A 21,516-nucleotide genomic window follows, 5' to 3' on the forward strand; every position below is an offset into this window, starting at 1 on the left:
CTCCAGTTAAAATTGTGGAATACTGGAATGTGTTAACTCTCTCCATGCTATTCTCAGGATAAATATATAAAAATTGAATACCATTTCTTTTTAGTTTATATTTGTGTGGGATAAATATGAATTTAATCCCTGTAAAATAGAACAAATCATCTTGGTATCAACATTTAATCATTGCGCTATCGCATCACTGTTGATGAAAATCCAAGTCAGCAATGCCACATGTTTGAAAGCTAATCTGACAGCTTACATGGCATTTTAGATGGCAGCTGACGTGTCATTAAGGGTCCTTCAAGTATTTAAAAAATTAGTGGTAGTTCGATTATTGAAATTATCACTGGCGGTTGAACAACCAGTAATGCATGACAAACCTCCACAAAATAATGCACTAATCTTGTGTCTTAAACCGTAATATTTTTCTTTCTCGTGCTTTATTAGTGGTTTAAACAGTCGTCTTTGTTTTTCTTTAATTTAGTGGCAATTGGAACCGCTATACTTGTTGTACTTTTGTTCTTACATTCAGTGGCCGTTACAACTGTTTCTTTGATTTAGTGGGGGTTTCACATGTTAACTAGCACTAAAATTTTCAAATGATGAGACCCTAAACGCGGGCACATAAAGTTTCATGTAAGCTACCACGCCAACTTTCAAGCACTTGTAGCATTGCTGATTTGAATTTTTGTAAGCCACATCATCACCTAACGGTGATGTCATAGCGAAAGGGCCTAAATGATCACTTTTTGATATTGGGAGGATCAAAATTGTTTCAACCGACTTCTAGGCCAATAGGCCCAATGGCATCGCAGTCGACCCAAAGGGCTTGCAATTAAGCAGACACCATAAGAGCGGGTTGCGTGACCAAGTGAGGAACATGACCCCCGGCAAGTGTCCGAGCGGCCACGCACTAGTCGAGATGTAATGAACAAGGCATGGCGGTGCGAAGCCGGCCATGCGCTTGGTAGCTCCTGCTTAAGGACTTTTGATACACTTGTACAGACATTAGGCATAGGCTTTGACCCTACAAATACAGGTCCAATAATTCATTTACATAGTTTTATATTCATTCTTTAGCATTTCATCTTTGAGTTCTTCTAAAGCTCTTGAATTCTCTCATCACTCATACACTAATGTCTTGAGCGTCACAGTGACCTTCTGCAGGTTCCTTGACACCTGCAACCAGAACCACTGGACTCTCACTGCCACTCTTAATTAGTCAGGCTCCGTCGTTGAGACTGAGAAGGTTGTCTAGGTTTAACCTCATGATGAACAAAAACCAATGAATTTTTTTTCTTCTGAAAAGACAAAAATCGATTAGCCCCTAACACATGAATAAACTATTTGTAAAAAAAATTTAAATTCTGTTTTTTTTTTTTTTTTTCAGATGTTGGTCGATGCCTAAATTACTCATGATTGAGACAATGAGTTTCAAAAGAAAAAATTTCGAAGTACTTTCAGGTTGGATTGAGATTTGATTAAATTTATACTTATAATTGGGATGAGAACACAATTTATTGAAGCTTATTCCCGAAATTCATGATCTCAATTTCCTTTGTTACTCTACGTAAGTTGTTACTTTGACCAAATTGTTTTTATAGACAAATGTTAGTTGTTAATTGTTAGTAAATTAGTTCCTTCGTTGTAATAAAAAAACTAGTTCCTTCGCTAGGGTTGGAACCTTGACTCTTCACCCTACAAATTCTCTGACATCCTCGGATGAAGATGCAACCAGATTTTCATTTAAAAAAACCTGATTTTCATTTAAAAAAAACCTGATTTTTCAAAACTAAATCTAGGAAAAATAAATCGAAACAAATAGTAGAGAGAACATTATTGGATGAAAAACCCATCTTGAAATTCACATTAAAACTTCATAAAAATTTGAAAGAGTAACACTCAAAAAAAAAGAAAAATCCAACTACAACTAAACACTTGAACATAAAATGACATTAGTATGTTCACCACTTGCCTTATGTAGTTATTCATTACAGCTTACACTGACTTTATTTTGGAATTCAATGTATTTAATTAACAAATATTCTGGCAGTTAAAACCGTTGCGAAAGGGATGAAAAAAATTCTTTTTAGCATTTGGTGGCGGTAGAAATCGCCGCAGAATAAAGGCGAAATGAAGTACACGTTTCGTGGCGGTTGGAACTGCCGCTATATTCCCGCGGCTATTATTCCAACGATTGGCCATAAGCGACGCAGAAAGCCCCCACAGTCGTAATTGTGAACGCCTTAGCATACAATTTGCGGCGGTTAAACCGCCGCTAATTGATCCCACAACCGCCGCAAAATTCTGATTTTTTTTTGTAGTGTTACCACAAACTAATTTTTTTTGATAAGTCAAAACATTGCACTCAAACAGCACAAGGGGTGCTACAACCCAAGTACACATTTGGCCACGAGAATGGAGAGCAAGGAAGTAGGAAGATTTTTTCTAAATTTTTTTGTTTGGTTCAGACGAAGAGGAGAATTGAGTTGTCCAAATTTTGACTCAAATTCAGCTCCTAATTAAAATTGGAAGAATTTCGAGGGGGAAAACTTATGTTTCTAAGATATCCTTACTCATATTTTAAAACCCAAATGTGTGTTAAGGGTATATATATATATATATATATATATATATATATATATATATATATATATATATATATATATATATATATATATATATATATATATATATATATATATATATATATATATATATAGGGGAGGAGGGAGTATCATATGAGAAAGACTTTCTTATGTGAGAAAGATAAGAATAATTACTGGTTATTAGATTAAAATAAATGGCTAAGATTAAAACACATAATTAAAAAATCACGTGCCAACTTTCAATCTTCATCCCCCAATTTTCTATCTATCGTTGCCCCTTACCCATTCTTCAATTCCACAATCATTATCCCAATTCTCATTCTTCAATTCCACAATCATTGTCCCAATTCCCAACTGCAGCACCGATACAAATTGTTGTTGTCTTCTTTAGTCCTAAATAGTACTCCCTCCGTTCCTATATATAAGTCCATTTTACCTAATTCTCTTAGATTAAGAAAAGTAGTTACAAGCAATAAATTTGTAAAAGAATTTATTCACTTTCCTAGACTACCCTTATTTAATTTCTTATAAATTTCTCTATCCAAGTTATTATTTCAAAACCTCGTTGTCTCTTTCATATTAAATATGATGATAGTTTTGGAAAAAAATAATTAATGCTCCATTGATATTGTAAATGGACTTATATTTAGAAACAAGAAAAACACTAAAAAAATTGCCTTATAATAAGGAACAGAGGGAGTATTAAATATTAATCATATTCACAAACACTCAAAGTTTTGATCTTTCTTGGTTTTGTAGTTAATAGAGTAGATCTAATCTGCAATGGAGGTAACACTTGAGATCCATAACTGGACTTTCGTTGGTTTGCCACAGCTCACAGGCATAAAATTCTGATGGAAACCAACTATAAATAACGATATAAAAAACACCCAGAATTTATTTATTTTAATCTGCATCTGCATCTCTTGCACTTTGGGGACGAAACAAGGGCGAGTGCAACCCAACTCGAAGAACAGGGGTGAGGGGACGTTCACGGCAGTAACATGGTGAACAAGGAGTGCACGATTGCGGCGATGTAACTCAACAAGGAATGTACGTGATAAAGAAGAAGAGGCATTTTTGAACAGAGAAGAAGAGGTTGAATTGGAAAAGATGGCTCAGAAGGGAAGAGGGTTAGGAAAACCAAAAAGGGAATGTTTTAATCACGTGACTCACTAAATTAATTCTTTTAATCTGATCCGTCAATTTTAATCTAATGGTTAGTAATTATTCTTATCTTTCTCACATAAGAAAGTCTCTCTCATATGATACTCCCCTACTTTGAGTGTTTGTGAATATGATTAATATTTAATACCATTTAGGAGTAAAGAAGACAACAACAATTTGTATCGGTGTTGCAGTTGGGAATTGGGACAATGAATGAGAATTGGGATAATGATTGTGGAATTGAAGAATGGGTGAGGGCCAACGACAGATAGAAAATTGGGGGATGAAGAGTGAAAGTTGGCACGTGATTTTTTAATTATGTGTTTTAATCTTAGCCATTTATTTTAATCTAATGATCAGTAATTATTCTTATCTTTCTCACATAAGAAAGTCTTTCTCATATGATACTCCCCCTATATATATATAAAAGTATTAAAAATAAGCTTTTTTTTCTTTTCTTTAAAGTCCCTCTTCATGAACCGAAAGTAAATATTTATTTTCTATTTTCCTCTACTTCATTAAAATATCACCCTCTCATCATTTGAACCGAAAACAAAGTAAGACATTTCCCCTCTCATCATTTGAACCAACAATTTTAATATGTTTTGAGTTTATTAATATTTTTAATCAATATTTTTATTTTGTTGTACTCTTAATCAATATTTTTATTTTTTATTTTTTAAGTGTTAAATTTTTAATAATATTAATGTTTTACAGTTTATTGAACAAACACATCTTATGATACAATATTTAAGTTAACAAAAATGTGGATAATGAGTTCAAGTTTCGGTATATAGGTACCCAATGAGTAAGCGTACGATCGAGTACTTGCACCTACACGCTTAGGGGTACAAACATTTCACCCTATCCGGCAAGTAGGCCTGTTCAAAATATCCGGTTATGTTGATCCAATCCATAACCGTCCGAATCCAAAACTAAAAAATCCAAATTTCCTAAAACTGGTTTATCAATTGATCCACTTTTATATTTTAAAACCAATTTGGTTATCCAAAGTTGAAAACCGGATATAAAATTTGGATATCCATACCCATATTTAAAACCCATTTGGTTACCAATTGATCCATTCTTTTGTTTGTTGCGTTTCTTTCTCATTCTGTTTCTCTCTCTCCCCCCCCCCCCACTCTCTCTCATGCGTTCCTCTCTCTCTCTCCCCTCTTCCGTATCCCATGCGTTTTTCTCTCCCTCTCTTCGCGTTTCTCTCTCCCCCCAACGCTTCTCTTTCTTCTGCATTTCTCCCCTCAACGTCTCTCTCTCCTATGCCTCTCTCTCACCTTCCGTTTCTCACTCTAGTTTCTTTGGATTTATCTTGTTTTTGTTTTGAGCATTATACTGTTTAGATTCAATTCAATTTCTATCTTATTTTCAATTTTGTAAGATTCTAGTTGAGAATAAAAGATTCATTTGATTCAATTTAAATTTTATTGAACGTAATCCATTTTTAAATCTGGATTCAAACCAAATCTGGTTTAAAAGTGATTTTGAGAAATATCTGGTTTTAAACCGGTTTCAAGTATATCCATATTTTAAAACTGGTTTTTAACTATATCCATATTTTTAAAACTGGTTTGGATAATAAACCAAACCATATAAGTGGTTTTAAAGTGGATATGGTTTGGTTTGGTTAAGAACCAAACCATGAACACCCCTACCGGCAAGCTTGTAGGTGCCTGTGCAGGCCTAAAATTTTAAAGCCGAGAAGTTCAAGAAGTCTATGGACTTGGATTTATTTCTTTTGTTGAAAATACCACAAAGGTTCTGCACTATGCATTGTAAGAATATTCATATTCATATTCCTCTACGAAGAGATAAAGAAATGTTTAGATTTAAGGATACAAAGGATATCAATGTAAGCATGGGGAAGCTATTAGAATCTTGATGAAATACATGATTTTAACTTCTCCAGTTCACTCAAGTGACATCCAAAGTAAAACAAAATTATCTATATGCAAAATTTAGCTTGGGCTAAACAAAGTTTAACCATTTAAAAATGAAGTGTTATAAGAATGAGAATGTGTAAATAGCCAGGGACATTGTGTAGAACAATATTTCTTGTTAGCTTTGTAGAATGTTTGCCTTCTCTTTCAATAATTAGCTATAAGTTTACCGGTTGGAAAGGTAAATATATATGATGTAGAAATTTCTGGCACAAGATGTTTTCTTGATTGGTCTTCACCCAATATGACAAAATAATGCTGCCTTGTGAAAAATACTATAACTAAGAAGTCTGGTAAAATATAAAAATACGAGGAAAGACATTATTCATTAAAAAGAAAGAAGGTTTAAATACTCTGAAGGTCCCTGAAATTATCCTCCATATGAAAATGAGTTCCTGAATTTTTTTTTCCGATTCCGAATCCCTGGAATATTTTTTAATCATAATAGGTCCCTACTCGTGTTTCCAGCTTATGTGACTTAATTGTTGCTGAGTCAAATATTCCACGTGGCTTTTTTTATTTGAAATACACATGGATTAAAAAAATAAAATTAAACATTTAAATATAAAATTAAAATCTTATTAACCTAATTAACCCTAAATCTAATTAACCCTAAATCTCTAAATCTAATTAGATTTAGGGTTAATAGGATTTTAATTTTAAATTTAAATGTTTTATTTTATTTTTTTAATCCAATTAAAAAAATTTAAAATTCACGTGGAATAATTGACTCAGCAAAAATTAAGCCACATAAGCTAGAAACACGAGTAGGGACCTATTCTGATTAAAAAAAAGTTCCAGGATTCGGAATCGGAAAAAAATTTTTCAGGGACTTATTTTTGTACGGGAGACAATTTCAGGGACCTCTAGAGTATTTAAGCCTAAAAAGAATGTTACTCATATAGAACAACATTTCCTGTTAGCTTTGTAGAATGTTTGTCCTTTCTTCCAGTAATTAGCTAGAAGTTTGGCCAGTTGATAAATATATAGGATGTTGCCAGTCCAGATGTAGAAATCTCTGGCTCCAGATGCTTTATTTTCTTGAATGGTCTTCACCCAATATAACAAAATGCTGCCTTGTGAAAAATACTATAACTAAGAAGTATGGTAAAATATGAAAATACAAGGAAAGACATTATTCAATAAAAAGAGTTTCTCATATCAAATCAATTAAAATGTTCTGCATTGGAGATAAGGAAAAGGTAATCTGCATCCCAAGGGCTAAATACAATAAAGAGATTGCTTTAAACCTCAGGATGCAGATTACCGTATCCTGACCCAATATATACCGACTCTTGCAAGAATCTTGGACAAGTGGAGATTATATATCTAATTGATTACACTGTTTTGAATTGGTAACAAGGAAGAGATAATCCGCATCCCAAGGACTAGATACAATAATATATTGCTCTACACCTCAGGATGCAGATTACCCCATCCTGTACCAATGCTAGTTCTTCCAAGTATTAGGCCAATAAATGTTTGTAGGAGTTTGAGTTGAGGTTCATTTGCTTCATGATGAGAATTTATATAGCTCTCAAAGTGCATGTCCAAAACTAATGTGTATGATGGTACTTATTCTTTACTTTGTAGAATATTAGTTGTATTTTAGCTTGATAGTCATTTTCTAAAGCAATTAGATCAAATCATGAATAAAGATTTCCAGTGTCTCAGAAGCTAACCAATCTTTCACCTAAGAATCTCAAATTTCATGATAAATTTTTCCATGAAGATTCTCCAGATCTCGGTCCTAAAGTTGATAGTGAATTAAGAAATGTTATGCAATATAGTATGCCTTGTAATGGCTACTTTGTTTGCAGATGCTTGTATGGGATTAATGCATGCCTTTGATTAATGTGTCTATAGTTAGCGATTAGATCCCATGTATGATTAAAGAGTAACTTCTATCAAGCATGGTATGCTCAACATATGTCTTAGAAGAACTTCCTAATCATTAGAAGTCTCACATTGGCTAGACATATATATATTTTTTATAAGCACATTGGCTAGACATATGACATAGGTAGTCTTTATATAGAGAAATCCCCAACTCTTCAGCTAGTTTTTGATTTGAGTTAGGCCTCCCAAATTCCAATACCAATATAATGTAGAATTCTAGTAAAATCCATATGCAATAATATTTTTTTAACTTAATAAGCACATAGATAAACTTCATTAGACCTAAAGCAGAAAAACTATTGAATGGAATGCTCTAGAGCTATGGTCTTCCAAGTCATTACATTGTGACTCGGTATGAAGTCGTAAAGACAATACATTTATGTAACATATTCAAAGTTAATTGGTGTTTTCAGGAAGGATCAAACAATAGGAAATACAATCATTAACTGACATAACATGTCACATCAACCTTTGGCCTAATATTGAAAGAAAAAAACATGACAATTGAATCATACACCAGTCTTCATTTTTCATGCATAAATTTCTGTTATGATCAAAATAGATACTAAGTGACAGAGAGGTTGCATCAACATGCATGTCTCTGCAAATAAGATGAGGTAGCTTCATGGAAAATAATTTTTTTCCAATCCACCAAGAATTGATTCCATTCCACCAGATGTCCTGCATAACCATGTTATCGGCAGATGTTACCTTTGCAGTCCCTATTAACTAGTCTATTACTCTCTGGAACATGTCCTACAAAAAAGGACCATATGAACATTATTCTCTAGTGAATTTGAAAGCTACAGAACTTAACTTGTTAAGAGAAAGCCTATGATATTGTAGAGCATAAAGCTTGTTTTTCTTAATAGAATAGAGGACCATTTTTGTGCCAATTACTGGTTAACAGAAAAAGAAAGCAAATTCCAGATATCTATGACCGAGTCTTTATTGAACTCGTGACTACACTGGGATCACAGATTAAGCTATCGTGTGGAATGCAAACTGTGGTGCATGGGGCACTGAGAGAATGCTATCAGTATCAGCTATCTTTGGAATTCTTCCTTTTCCTGCTTAATTTGGGGAATGGAAATATGTCATATTGGAAGTTTGTTATAACCAAGGTAAGCCAACATAATATTATATGTGGTGTTTAACTTACTCCATGAGATTGAATAATCTCATTTTTCAATAGATCAATAGTGTTTTAGACAAGAAGATTAAGAATTGCATCCACTATTTTACTTGAACATTTCTAAATATCAGTGTTGTTCTCACTAAAATGTAAATTAAACAATCTCATTTTATGTTGGCTGGTATAAGTTTTATTGTAAAATATATGAATCTTCATCTAGCATTGTAAATCTGTATGGTGTGACATGGACTTGTGGTCCTCAGTCAGAGATAAGGACTTGTGGTCAAACCAGTAAATGCCAAAGATTTCATCCATGCCCACCAGAAGATAAAAAGTGGGACGACAAGGAAGTAACAAGCCTTGTTTGTTTTGATAAAAATTAAAGGAGTAATCTATATATCTATTTCTATTTTAATATATTAACTCTATTGTGTGTATTGTAACATTAACAACTCATCTCTTTATTCTTATTCCTAACTTGCCAAATCAGATTTTTAAATGGCGTGTCAATTCATCTTCAATGCTCTTCCAACCCTTTTATTTCTAACCCATTGAACCCATCTATCTAAAACTCAGGGCCGACCCTGGGCCTGTGCAAGCAGGCCCACAGCCCAGGGCCTCCAAAAACGAAGGGCCTCAAAAAAAAATTCGAATACTTTTTACAGCGTTTTTACTTAAAAAAGCGCTGTAAATAATCACTCTTTTACAGCGTTTCGTACCGCTGTATACTATTTAACAGCGGCGAGAAGTCTGAAGCGCTGTAAAAGGTCTTTTTTTGCTTAGTGTTCCTATTAAACTTTCTCCAAAAAAAAATTTAGGGGTCCATTTTAATTATTAACCCAGGGCCTCCAAAATGTCGGGACCGACCCTGCTCAAACTGATCCTCAACCCCTCACATTTTGATCCGTCATGCTATTTCTCTATCTATCTATCTATCTATCTATCTATCTATCTATCTATCTATCTATCTATCTATCTATCTATCTATCTATCTATCTATCTATCTATCTATCTATCTATCTATCTATCTATCTATCTATCTATCTATTTATCTATTAGGCTTAAATATGCTTTTGGTCCCTGAAATTGTAAAGGGAATCAAATTGGGTCCCTGCATTTTTTTTGCATCAAATGTTATCCCTAGATTTTTTTTAAATCAAGTTAAGTCATTTCGCTCAATTTTGACTAATCAGTGGTCTAGTGACAAACCTAGCTAGTCAGCTGAGGATGTCCACGTGGATATTTTTCGCATCATTTTTAATCCTTGTAATTTACTTTTAATCATGTACATATAGTCCTTTTTCTTCATCTTCATCATCATCTTCCTCTTCTTCTTGCCATTCTTCTAACCACAAGGGGTGGCACAAGTGTTGATTCTGCATTTCCTTAAGGGATTTCGCCTAGGCTTCTGACCCGGGTTCGATCTCCTCTGAGGTAAAAAATAATACTGTTGTGGCCAGGGACATCACTACCATATCCCAAGCTAGATTAGTCACGTGGGGCCCCTTTCCCTGTGGAGACTGGTGACCAAAGACCAAAAAAAAAATCTTCTTCTTCTTCTATAACTCAAACGCAAAATAAGACATAATTCATAATTGTAAAAACCCCGGGAAAAAATATAGGAATCCATCCCATGAAAGAGTAGTGCACTGATTGAATAATGCATCTTCGTCGTCGACAACCTCTTCCCCCAACGCCACAGAGACCTTAGAAGAATCCTCAACCTTAACCCCAACACTGATTGAACAATCCTCGACCTTAGAGTCATGCATCTTCAATTCGTTGTCGACAGTCAGCGCCCCATCCAACTCAACTACCTCGATCAACGACCCAAACGATGTCGTCGTAGTCCTCTTCACCGAAGATGAAGAGAAAGAATCCTTCCCTCTCAAGAAAAGGAAAAAGGGCAACAAAAACAGATTCTTCTTTCCTTACATTAAACGATACCTAGAAACTTTTCATATTCTGGGAATGTATTGTTTCAGTTTTGGCATGAAGCTAGGAGTGGAGCTCTGATTAGAGGTTGAGGAAGGGATATGATGTTCAAGCATTGGAAAGAACACTGCCATATTATTTTAAAATTTGGCATTGTTCTAATTACATTTTTTAATTTATGGATAAAATATTTTCGGTTTGAGTTTGAGTTATATGAAGAAGAGGAAGATGAAGAAAAAGATGTGATTAAAAGTAAATTACAAGGACTAAAAATTATGCGAAAGTAATTCACGTGGACATCCTCAGCTGACTTGCCACTGGACCATTGACTAGTAAAAATTAAGCGAAAAAACTTAATTTGATTAAAAAAAAATTCCAGGAATAACATTTGATGTAAAAAAATTTCAGGAACCCAATTTGATTTCCTTTATAGTTTCAGAGACGAAAAACTTATTTAAGCCTATTTATCATACTCCCTCTGGTCCTATTTATAAGCAACAAAAAAAAAATTCACATAGTTTAAGAAATGTAGTTAAACTAGATAAAATGCATTAAATATGTCTTGAATCAAAATAAACTTCCAAAATTACCCTTTGTTATTAGTATTGGAAAGTGAGAAAGAGGGAGAATGATTAATGAGACACATTTTACAAGTTAGAAATAATAAGGGCATCATTGGAAAAAAAATAATTAATATACGTCAAACTTTCATTTGGTTTTTATAAAAAGGAAAAAGACTTTTCTTCTCTTTCATGCTTATAAATATGACCGAAGGGAGTAATATACCTTTTCATTCCTTCTCCTTGCTTGCCACATCAAAGTTTTAAATGATGTGTCAACTCATCTCCAATGCTCTTCCAATATTGTAATTCTTAACCCATTGAACCCATCTATCTGAAACTGTTCCTCGATCCCTCACATTCTGATATTATGCTTTTTTCTCAATTTCTATTTATTTCTCTAACAATTTCCTCTTTGCTATTTCTCGATTTCTATTTATTTCTCTAACCACTTCATCTTTTTCAGCCTTCTTTACCTTCTCTTTACACGTAACTGCTCGTTACATGACACTAAAATGAAGAGGTCACCGCATCCGCAACGTCTGGCAATTGCGGTGTGATCCAAATTCACTCATAACAACCGCAACGAAACTGATTTTTAGATTTCAATGTAATCGTTTATGCTTCGCAACTGGTCACAACAAAATTCACTTGGCCTCAAAGATGTTTCTAACGGCTGCAACAACAATCTGCTTTGCCTCAGCCTCTCTCTGCCTTTAAATTCTGGATTGGGGCCATCAAAGTTTTTTCCGATGGCCGCAACGACAATATGCTTTGCCTCAGCCTCTCTCAGTGGCGACCTGATTCTGCTTCTTCCATATAGATCCATGGCAGATGAAGTCGCTGGTTACTGGCCGTTGTGAGTGATAATGAAGAGAGGAAAGTAGTGACTTTGGTTGAGGTGAAAAGCGAGGCTTTGGAAACAAAACCTTTCACTTATCCCTGTAATCTTCATCTTCTCATGTTAGACCTAGGACTATAATGCAAAAAGACTAATTCCTAAGAACTACATAAGCAATTAAAGACTAAAAAAGGACTATTATGCAAATGATGACTCTAAAATACAAAAAGACTAAAATGTAACTAAAGACTCTATAATTAATAACTAAAAAGATAAGAAAACAAAGGGAAAAAGACCAGATAATTTTTGGTCATCAAGAATACTTGAGGTTATTGAGCCTTTTTTCTTGAGATCAGGCCTGAAGGTTAATTACTCGAAGTCCTTGTTGATTGGTTGCAATATTACGGAGGATGAAGTGTCAGTGGTGGCTTCTCGAATTGGGGTGGCGGTGGGGGAGTTACCAATTGCATGTATATTTGGGGGTTCCTTTAGGAGGAAGTTCGAGGAGGAAGGATTTCTGGAACCAACGGAAATAATGAGGAGAAAATTCGGGTCTTGGAGAACTTATTTCTTATCCCTAGCTGGTCGGTTGGTGCTGTTGAAGGCAGCTTTTAGTGCTGTGGTTGTTAAGTTCAAATGCTAATCATATCGTCTATCATATTTTGAATGATAACAATTTTCAAGAGTGCAAATGAACTGAATAAATATATTATGTGAATTTCATTTTAGGAATTTACTCTTGTACCCCTCAGACATTATCGTCTAAAGAAGCAATGGAAGACGATGACCAAAAGATAAAGAAGAGACTGGACAAAGGAGCAAAGTTATGCAAGGAGTCAACCCAGTCAAGTGCAAGCAAGTCCAAAGCTACAAGGGTAGACAACACAGCTAAAGAAGTCAAACATGCATCATTGTCTACACTAGAAGATCAAAGGAAGAGTCAAAGCATCAAGGCATCATGAGCCAGCAAAGAAAAGCAACATCTGCCAGATCGTCTATCCGGAGAAAGAAGAAGAGATCAAGAAACATGAAATAGTCAAATCATCAAGATCATCTTCAAAAAGGAAAATCTCAAGCATCAAGCTCATCTCTACAAGAACATTCAAAGCTTCAGAAGCACACTTGCAAGATCAAGAAAAGCTTCAAAACTGATCTACAAAAGAAGAATCAAAGCATCAAGGACACTCCATGCAAAAACAGTCAAACTATTGGATCATCTGAGAAGACTGTTCTCAACGTCTACTACATCGTTTATCTCAAGGCTGACCAAAGGAAAGTAATGTCTGGACAAAAGAGCGTCATATTCAAATGAAAATACCTCTGACATTGTTGAGAAGAAAGTCAAGTGCTGAGAAATCATGTGATACTCTACAAATCACTTTGACCAAGGAAACTAGTACAACATGTCAACATCAAAAGTTTCCTCTTTCTCTCTCTACCAAGAAATGAAGAAATTGAGCAAAGCTTATTGTCTATGCCTACAAGCATCAATCTGATTTAGGCAACACAAGACAATCTATTTATGAAGAAGAAGAAGTTTTGGTCAAACACCATCATGTATATTCTGAATGACCAATGGAAGAAAAGAATGAATCGTGCTGAACTGATAAGTTCTCTAAGAGAGAAATGACCAGAGCAAGAACCATCATCTAAAGCCTACATGAACGATGGAAGCAGAACTTCTGAATGGAACAACATTCATCATGAAACGAAGTCTGCAGCTTCAAAAGGAAAGAAAGAAGAACAAGCTTCACAGTCAAATCATCCGAAAGAAAGCAGAATGAGTGAAGCAGGAATCATCGTCATCTAAAGAACTGAAGAATTTAAGAACGGTGAAGAAAAATCATCTGAAGCAGAATGAAGATGACAGAAGCAAAAGATCATCTGAAGAATCAAGTTCACATTCAACGCAAGCTACAATGTCAAATCAAGTACACTTCCCGTTGAAGAAAAAGCCAAGAAAGCTTTGTGCAGAAGTTTCAAGATGGAATCCCAAGATCTGACACAATGCTATGATGAAGATAAGGGAACTATGGTGTCACTATCAAATTGTCATACACCAATGGATAGAAGTTCATACCTATGCTACCTCCTAGATGACAGACTACATCTTTACGGCAAAAGGTCACCATCAAACAGTACCACGCTCTAACGCAAGTTCATTTTATCCAACGGCTAGAATCTTCATGAAGACCAAGCTCCAACGACTCTAATCCATCTCACAGAAGATTCAGGAGTATAAAGGGAAGAAGTGAAGACTTGAAGAGGTAGCGCTTATGCTCAAAAGATTGAACTTCTATGCTCTAATAACTTAAGCGTGAAAAGAAACCTCAATGCTCATCACTCAGAGATGATCATCAACATCGTCTGCATCAAGATGAAGAGTTGATTTTCTTAAGACTCAAGTTCTTTATAACTCTCTCATGTAACAGAACATAACGTATACACTAAGAGTCAAACCTCATCTAAAATACTTTATCATTGATGAACTTAAATGTATCTACCATCACTCTTATTAGAATAGACTATTTTTAGATGAAATCACTACACCAGAAATGGGCTTTAACAGCGCCCCTATTATAGCGGTTTAAAACAGAACCGCAGTTAAAAATGACACGGAGCGGTATTATGGGAGCTTACAGCGGTTGAGTAACCGCTGTACAAACTGAATCTATTAATAGCGGTTAGAATAATTGGCCGCTGTAAATAGGAAGAGCGTGCTTTGTTACAGCGGTGCGAAAGGAACCGTTGTAGGTAATAACTGTCTAATAATAAAAAATCTAGCGAGGGCTATTTTTTTATTGTGTCAAAATTGCAAGAAAAGAAAAATGGGGAGTTGGTTTCTTCCCACTCCCAGATCATCTTCCGCCTCCACTCCTTCACCAACATACAAACCGTCACACCGATCCAACCCTTCCACCTCAAAACCTTTGATCTTCGTTGCTTTGCTCCTCAACTGGTCCCCACTTTCCCTCACCCATCGGAGCTCCTCGTCGACGGCATCGATGCCGGCAAATCGTACCCGTTGCAGAGGCTTAAGATCTCGAAGATGAGCTGTGCAGCCTAGGCGAGGTTGTGATTTCGCGGCGGCGACCACGAGATCAACCATACCCTCTGCTTTCTCAACAATCTCTATCTCACAAGGTAAGCTGCTATTCGCTCGCTTGTTCCCTCTGTCGTTTTCAGCGGAATCGAGTTATTGAATCAGATCCGGAAAGAATTGTGTGTTTCTTCGTTGATCCTTCAATTTAATTCTCTATGCTGATAGAAATTCCTAACCTGATGCTGGTTTTGTGTAGTTTAACTCCAACTTGCTTTGTGAAATTATCCATTTAAGTGTAACAATGGAACAATAAACTGAGAATTTTCTGCTTACAAAAGAGATAACTCAACTGCAGCATCTAACCATTTCGATAATTGATGGGCATTTTTGCTAGTTTTTTGTTGTTGTTTAAATACACAGTATTTTGTCAATTTTAGTTGCTAAAAAATCATTGCAGTTGCAAAATGGTATAAACAAGTGTTTTGCTTGCCATTGTTTGGGCTTGGACTGAAGGAGAAGATTTGTACTTGCGGTGTTATGCCTGTAAGTTATAGCACTGAAGCTATATTATAGCATTTTATGCAGAAGATGAATGGCTCTTATATGCAACATAGACTTAAAAGAATTTACTTTTAAACTATGCTATATGATATGTAGTTTTCTCCTCTTCTTTTGTTGGCATGAAAGTAAGCAAATGTGTTCTTTCATTCAAGTTTTTCGTTATTAAATGATGAACACAATTAACAAGTGATTTGTCTAGTTTCAATTCCGTTCTCTACAGCTCCCTCCTCACAGTTAATGGCTAGGAGCTTAGGATTAATCTAAATTAAAATAACTTAGTAAAAATCCTTCCTCTGCCTTCCTCACTCCACTTGTTAACAGATTGAAATCATGACTACATGGCAATCTTTTTCATTCATTCATCCAATTCAACAATATATTAATTGACTTTGAAGAGACATGTGGGGCTATATATCTTTGGGTTACTTTAAGCTGGTAAGTTTTCTTACATACACTACAACTTTGCAGAGAATCATGTCTTTGTTGCTGTCAACCTTGGTAATAACCTTAATTCTATATGTTAATGAACCTTTGACATTCTTGTTTAATTTCTTGATACTAGAACCAATACCTAGAGAGTAATATAATTGATATTTCTTACACTCTATTGAGGTCTGAACCCATGAGTATGACCTCATGCAAACTACCCAAACGCCTCACTCTAACTCAATCCTAGAGTGTGGGTCTGTGTAATTTAGTGTTTTTCACTTATAAAGTTCTATTGTTAAATGATTCATGCACCAATTGCAATATGATATCATCATCCAAGGAGATTTTACTTCTACTGAGTTATTCTCTGATTCACTTGTTCTTTCTATTTTGCATAAATTTGCTAGCTTCGTGTCTACCAATATGGGGATGGTTTTTCTGATTGTCTTTTAGGACTGGCTTTTGTTTCATTTTCCTTGCCTGGGGTGTCTACTAGGGTGAATCAATAGTGGGAAAGCATTCCATTCCTCACTTCTGCAGTGGTTGTTGTGTGTGGAGCAATTTACTTGGTCTGTCTTCTGGTTGGATATGATTCCTTCACTGAGATATGCTTCTTGCCTTCTGCTGTTGTGTCACGCTTTCAAGGTATATCCTTTTTCTTTCCAGCTTCATTACTATTGTTAAGTCAATGTAGATAATTGTCTGAGTAGGCTTATAGTGGGCTAATTGCTGCCTGTTTGGAGCAGTAGGCTCTTGTAGTTGTTTTAATCGGCTGATCCTCAGGTTATTATTCGTAGATTTGGACATGTTTTAGTTGCATTCTTTTTTCCATTTTTAGCTGGTCTTTGTTTTTTCTTGTAGCAGTTGCTTCCATTTTGTGAATGTCAGATTGTTCTGCTGATATCTGGGTTTGCATGTCAGATTTCACTCCTTTTGCCTCCCTTTTCATTTTCTATTTTTGCCAATATTTGAGCAATTGACCTCAAGTTCTATATTGGGTTGCTTAATGTTCCAGATACATATGGCTTGTTTAATTTCCTCATACCTGGGACATCCTTTTATTCTTCAATTGAAGCCTCTTCCTTGCTTGTAAGTATCTTTCTGGAATTGGTTTTGGTACTGCACAAAGATGAGAAAACTTGCATTTGATTGCTTTCTATATCCTCTTGATGTTATCATTGGACTTGATTCATATACATATCAAATCACATTCATAAATTGTACTTTTGATCTGTTTATAAACATGTTTATTTATTTACATGAAGTTTTCTATAGAACAGAGATATCTGAGTTTACAGCATCCATTTAGTCGTCCCAATGAGGGTAAGAAACTTTGATATTTAGTAGTTAATCTATTAGATGTTGATATTATGCACTTTAGAAATTGTTTCAGATTTATGAAGCTTTTGATATTTTATATATATATATATATATATTTATTCGTATTGATATGCTGTAGGTAATTCAGGGGCTGAAAAAAGAACTGCAATAGTGCACTCAATTATAAACGTCAGAAACCGCTGTAAAAGAGGATCCAGGTACAGCGGTTGCGCAAAAGAAACGCTGTTGTAGGTTGGTATTTACAGCGGTTAAACTGAAGAACCACTGTAAATAAGCTATCTTTTACAGCGGTTCGAACCGCTGTATAGTCTTTTACAGCGGCTAGATCTACAGCGGGTCAAAACCGCTGTAAAAGGCCAAAAATAACCGTTGTTAAAGCCCATTTCTGGTGTAGTGAATGATCTTGAGAAATATTGTTTGAGGAGAAGTCCTTTAAACTTGTTGTAAAGGAGGAGTCCAAACAATACTTAGTAAGGAGTCCTTCAAATACTTGTGCCTGGAGAGGCAATGGAAAAAGAATACTTGTTATGCCTGAATAGGCAGGGACAAAGAATACTTGTTATGCCTGAAGAGGCATGTACAATAATACTTGTAAGGAGAAGTCCTTGATACTTGCATAGTGAAATCTTGGTGCTGCCAATGACCGGATGTGACCTTATCATTCTGGGGGTGAACTAGGATAAAAATGTATGTGTTCATCACCAACTCTCCTGCTCTTACACTTTCGCTGAACCAAACGACACCAGTGAGGATGATAAATCTTTATTTCGTTTGGAAAAACAAGTTTTATATTAGCACAATTCAAGCCCCCCTTTCTTGTGTTACTATGATCAACTTCAAAACTCTCAATTAGGGGGGGGGGGGGGGGTTGGGGGTGGGCTTTCTAAGGTGGCGAAATAGGGCGATGCAATTGAAATGGGCTTGGTGGTTTGGAGTGGAGAGGTAGGCGTTATGGCGCAAACGCGTGTGTTCAAAATACGGGTTCCATGATGATTGTTTGCTTCTGCACTTGGTGGTGGACAAATTTGATCATTTCTATGTATTAGTGCAGGATATTTTGCGAGTGGTTTTGGAGGATTCATTCATAGCAAGGAAGTTCCGTAATAAGTGCTTTTATGTGGTGGATGATGGTGCCCAAGGTTGTTTGTGCTTGCAATTAACAAGGTGGAAACAGTGGCGGAATCGGGACGGTTTGAAGGTGGGGCATGGTGCTAGTCTTTAGCTTTTAGGAGGCCCTTGTTTGTGTGGGAAGAGAAGCTTCAACAACAGTTCATGGACAATATAAGTGTGGTTGTGCCAAGTGCTGGTTCGGATCAAATTCAGTGGCCTAGGTGACTCGGCTGGGAGATTCACAGGAAAGGGAATATGTTTTTAAGTTGAACTGATAATTTTTGGAACCCCCAAATTTGTGTGGCAAGCTTGTGAGAACCGGATTGCACTAATGGTGAATTTACAAAGGAGAGGGGTCCTCATTGAGGGTGTTGGTATGTGTTGTTTTTGTGGTATTGTGTCTGAATCTGTTGATCATCTTCTCGTGTTGTGCGAAATTACTTGGAGATTATGGGGTGCGTGATGAAAGGGATTTTGATGAAAAGAAGGTTTCCTTCACCAACTATTATCAAATCTCTTTCAAGACTCAGTCGTAGTATAATATCGGGTTATATCGTCTTCACATGGATTGTGTTGCTACGTACTAATCTCACTAGCTAGACAGTAGGCGAGCAGTTCAAAGATGAGAAAAACAATAAAGATAACATGAAAAGAATATGATAGATGTGAAAGAAGAAAGCATACCTAGGAAGTGATTTCACTTGATCCACAACTTGTTCTCAACCATTATACTCATACAAGATAGATTTAGCATTCAATATGCTGATGAGAGCTATTCACCCACTAATTCTTTAGCTAGGTAAACCTACCCATCGAAATCGTATCCTTAATTGCTTAAGTCCTAGTAATCACAAAAGGAGCATTATAATCTAAACTTACTCGATGAGACATACCCTAAGCTTTGTTCCTATCCCAAGAAGTTCATGTTCAGGTGGATGGAATCTAAGACTGTCACTTGTTGGTCTATCTACAAGTGTACAGAATCTACCCGGTTTTAGTTTATCGAACGACAGGGAATTGGTATGTAAATTCAGTTTAAGCCTCGAGTTCACGGTAGGAAAGCAAGTAAAATTCAGTTTTAAGGTTGATTGTTTAAGTGCTTAGTTAACTAGCAAATGAAATATAAGTGTGTGAAGTGTCAATGATGAGAATGCCTTGGGTTCTTGCTCCACTAATTCAGTTTTAGTAAACTTATTCTACTCACAAAGCTCTGAGTCTCTCCTTGATGCTCTAGCCTAATCAATCATCTATCGATGCCTCGCATAGACAATCCTCTCAAGTCAAAAGATAGGCACAATTCCTTGAAAACCTACTTTATGCATCTTCCACAATCTCATATGGTGTTTTTAGAGATCGGTCCGCCATTTGCAAAGAGATCATAATTGGGGTAACCTCACCTAAGTTCAACCTCCTAAACATGCTAAGCGGCATTAAGTTGATGCACGCTCCTAAGTCGCACAAGGCTTCAACAACAGTCAACCCCTCAATCTCCAGTGGGATAGTAAAACTCCCAAGATCCCTTCTCTTCTTAGGCATTTTTCTTTGCAAAATGTCACTACACTCCTCGGTCATCATGATAGTTTCATCAACCTCACTCAACTTCCTTCTTTTACTTAGGATATCCTTCATGAACTTAGCGTAGATTGACATTTTCTCCAAGGCTTCAGAAAAAGGAATATTGATGTGGAGTTTCTTAAAAACCTCCAAAAACTTAGAAAACTATTTATCCAGATTTTTCTTAACCAAAGCCTTGGGGAATGGAATCTTGCTAAGTTCAGGAGAAGGAGTGCTCACAACTATAGCTTTCACAGGTTCACTCACTCTCTTCTCCGTAGCACCCTCATATTCTTCCTCTACTTTCTCATTTTTCTCTCACTCATCTTGTTTTTTTGACTCATGTAACACTCTCCCACTCATAGTGGTAACAACAGCAGAATTTTCTTGTTTAGACAAAATTAAAGAATCGGGAGAAAACTTACCTTGAGGTATCTCGGCCATTTGCTTGGCCAGCTGGCCAAATTGACTTTCCAAGTTCTTTATAGCCACCTCTTGGCTCTCGTAATTTCTCTCTGAATGGTTGATGAAACTCTCCAATAGCTCTTCTAAGCTTTTCTTGCAACCACCATTTTCACCGACTTGCTCTTGGAATTGTTGAGATAGTCCAGAGCTTTGAACTCGGAAACCTTGATTAGTCATTGTACAAAAATTACTAACATGAGGCCCTCCACGAGTCACACACTCCACTTTGGCTACACTAGCACCGACCACCTTGGTCACCTTTATGTGATTTTGAATCTCCGCCAATTGTTCGGAGAGTTGCTTGTTGGAGGCTAAGAGCTTGTCATAAGCTTCAACTTCAAACATACTCCTTTGGGTTTGGCGATCATTTTCAGAGTTCATGCCTCTCGATGCCATCTTTTCTATTAAGTCATACCCCGCTTGTGGGGGAAGAGCATCGAACTCTCCATTAGAAGCTGCGTCCAAACCAAACTTCCAAGAGAATTGCAGACCATCATAAAAATTTGCAACTAATCCAGCTTGGGTGAGGTTGTGCTGAGGGCATTTCCTCAAGAGCTTCTTGAAGCGCTCCCAAGATTCATAGAGATTTTCTTCAGCGGTTTGCACAAAAGTCAAGATGTCTTTTTTTAATTTCCTCAAAAGGGCTTTTGGGACGAACCTTGTGAATTTTTCTGCTAAGTCTTCCCAAGTAGTGATACTCCCTTGAGGTTGTGAATTCAGCCATTCCTCAGCTGCATCATTCAAAGAAAATGGAAACAAGCTCAACCGAATTGCATCCGCCGGAACATTATTCACCCGGTAAGTGTTGCAATTTCGGATGAACCTCTCCATGTGAGCGTGAGGATCTTCGAGGGAACCTCCACCATATTGGCTTTGGCTCATCATGATGATGAATGCTGGTCTCAACTCAAAGTTTCCCACTCC

General features: G+C 36.1%; 1 non-coding gene across 1 annotated transcript; it reads left to right on the top strand.

The window, feature by feature from the left end:
• The first annotated feature begins 21,118 nt into the window (after positions 1–21,118).
• Positions 21,119–21,225, top strand: LOC130709722 (small nucleolar RNA R71). The gene has a single exon (XR_009010193.1). It is a non-coding gene; the product is annotated as a small nucleolar RNA R71 (small nucleolar RNA).
• Positions 21,226–21,516: the final 291 nt, after the last annotated feature.

This window comes from Lotus japonicus, chromosome 3 (assembly GCF_012489685.1).
Source record: "Lotus japonicus ecotype B-129 chromosome 3, LjGifu_v1.2".
NCBI classification, from domain to species: Eukaryota; Viridiplantae; Streptophyta; class Magnoliopsida; order Fabales; family Fabaceae; genus Lotus; species Lotus japonicus.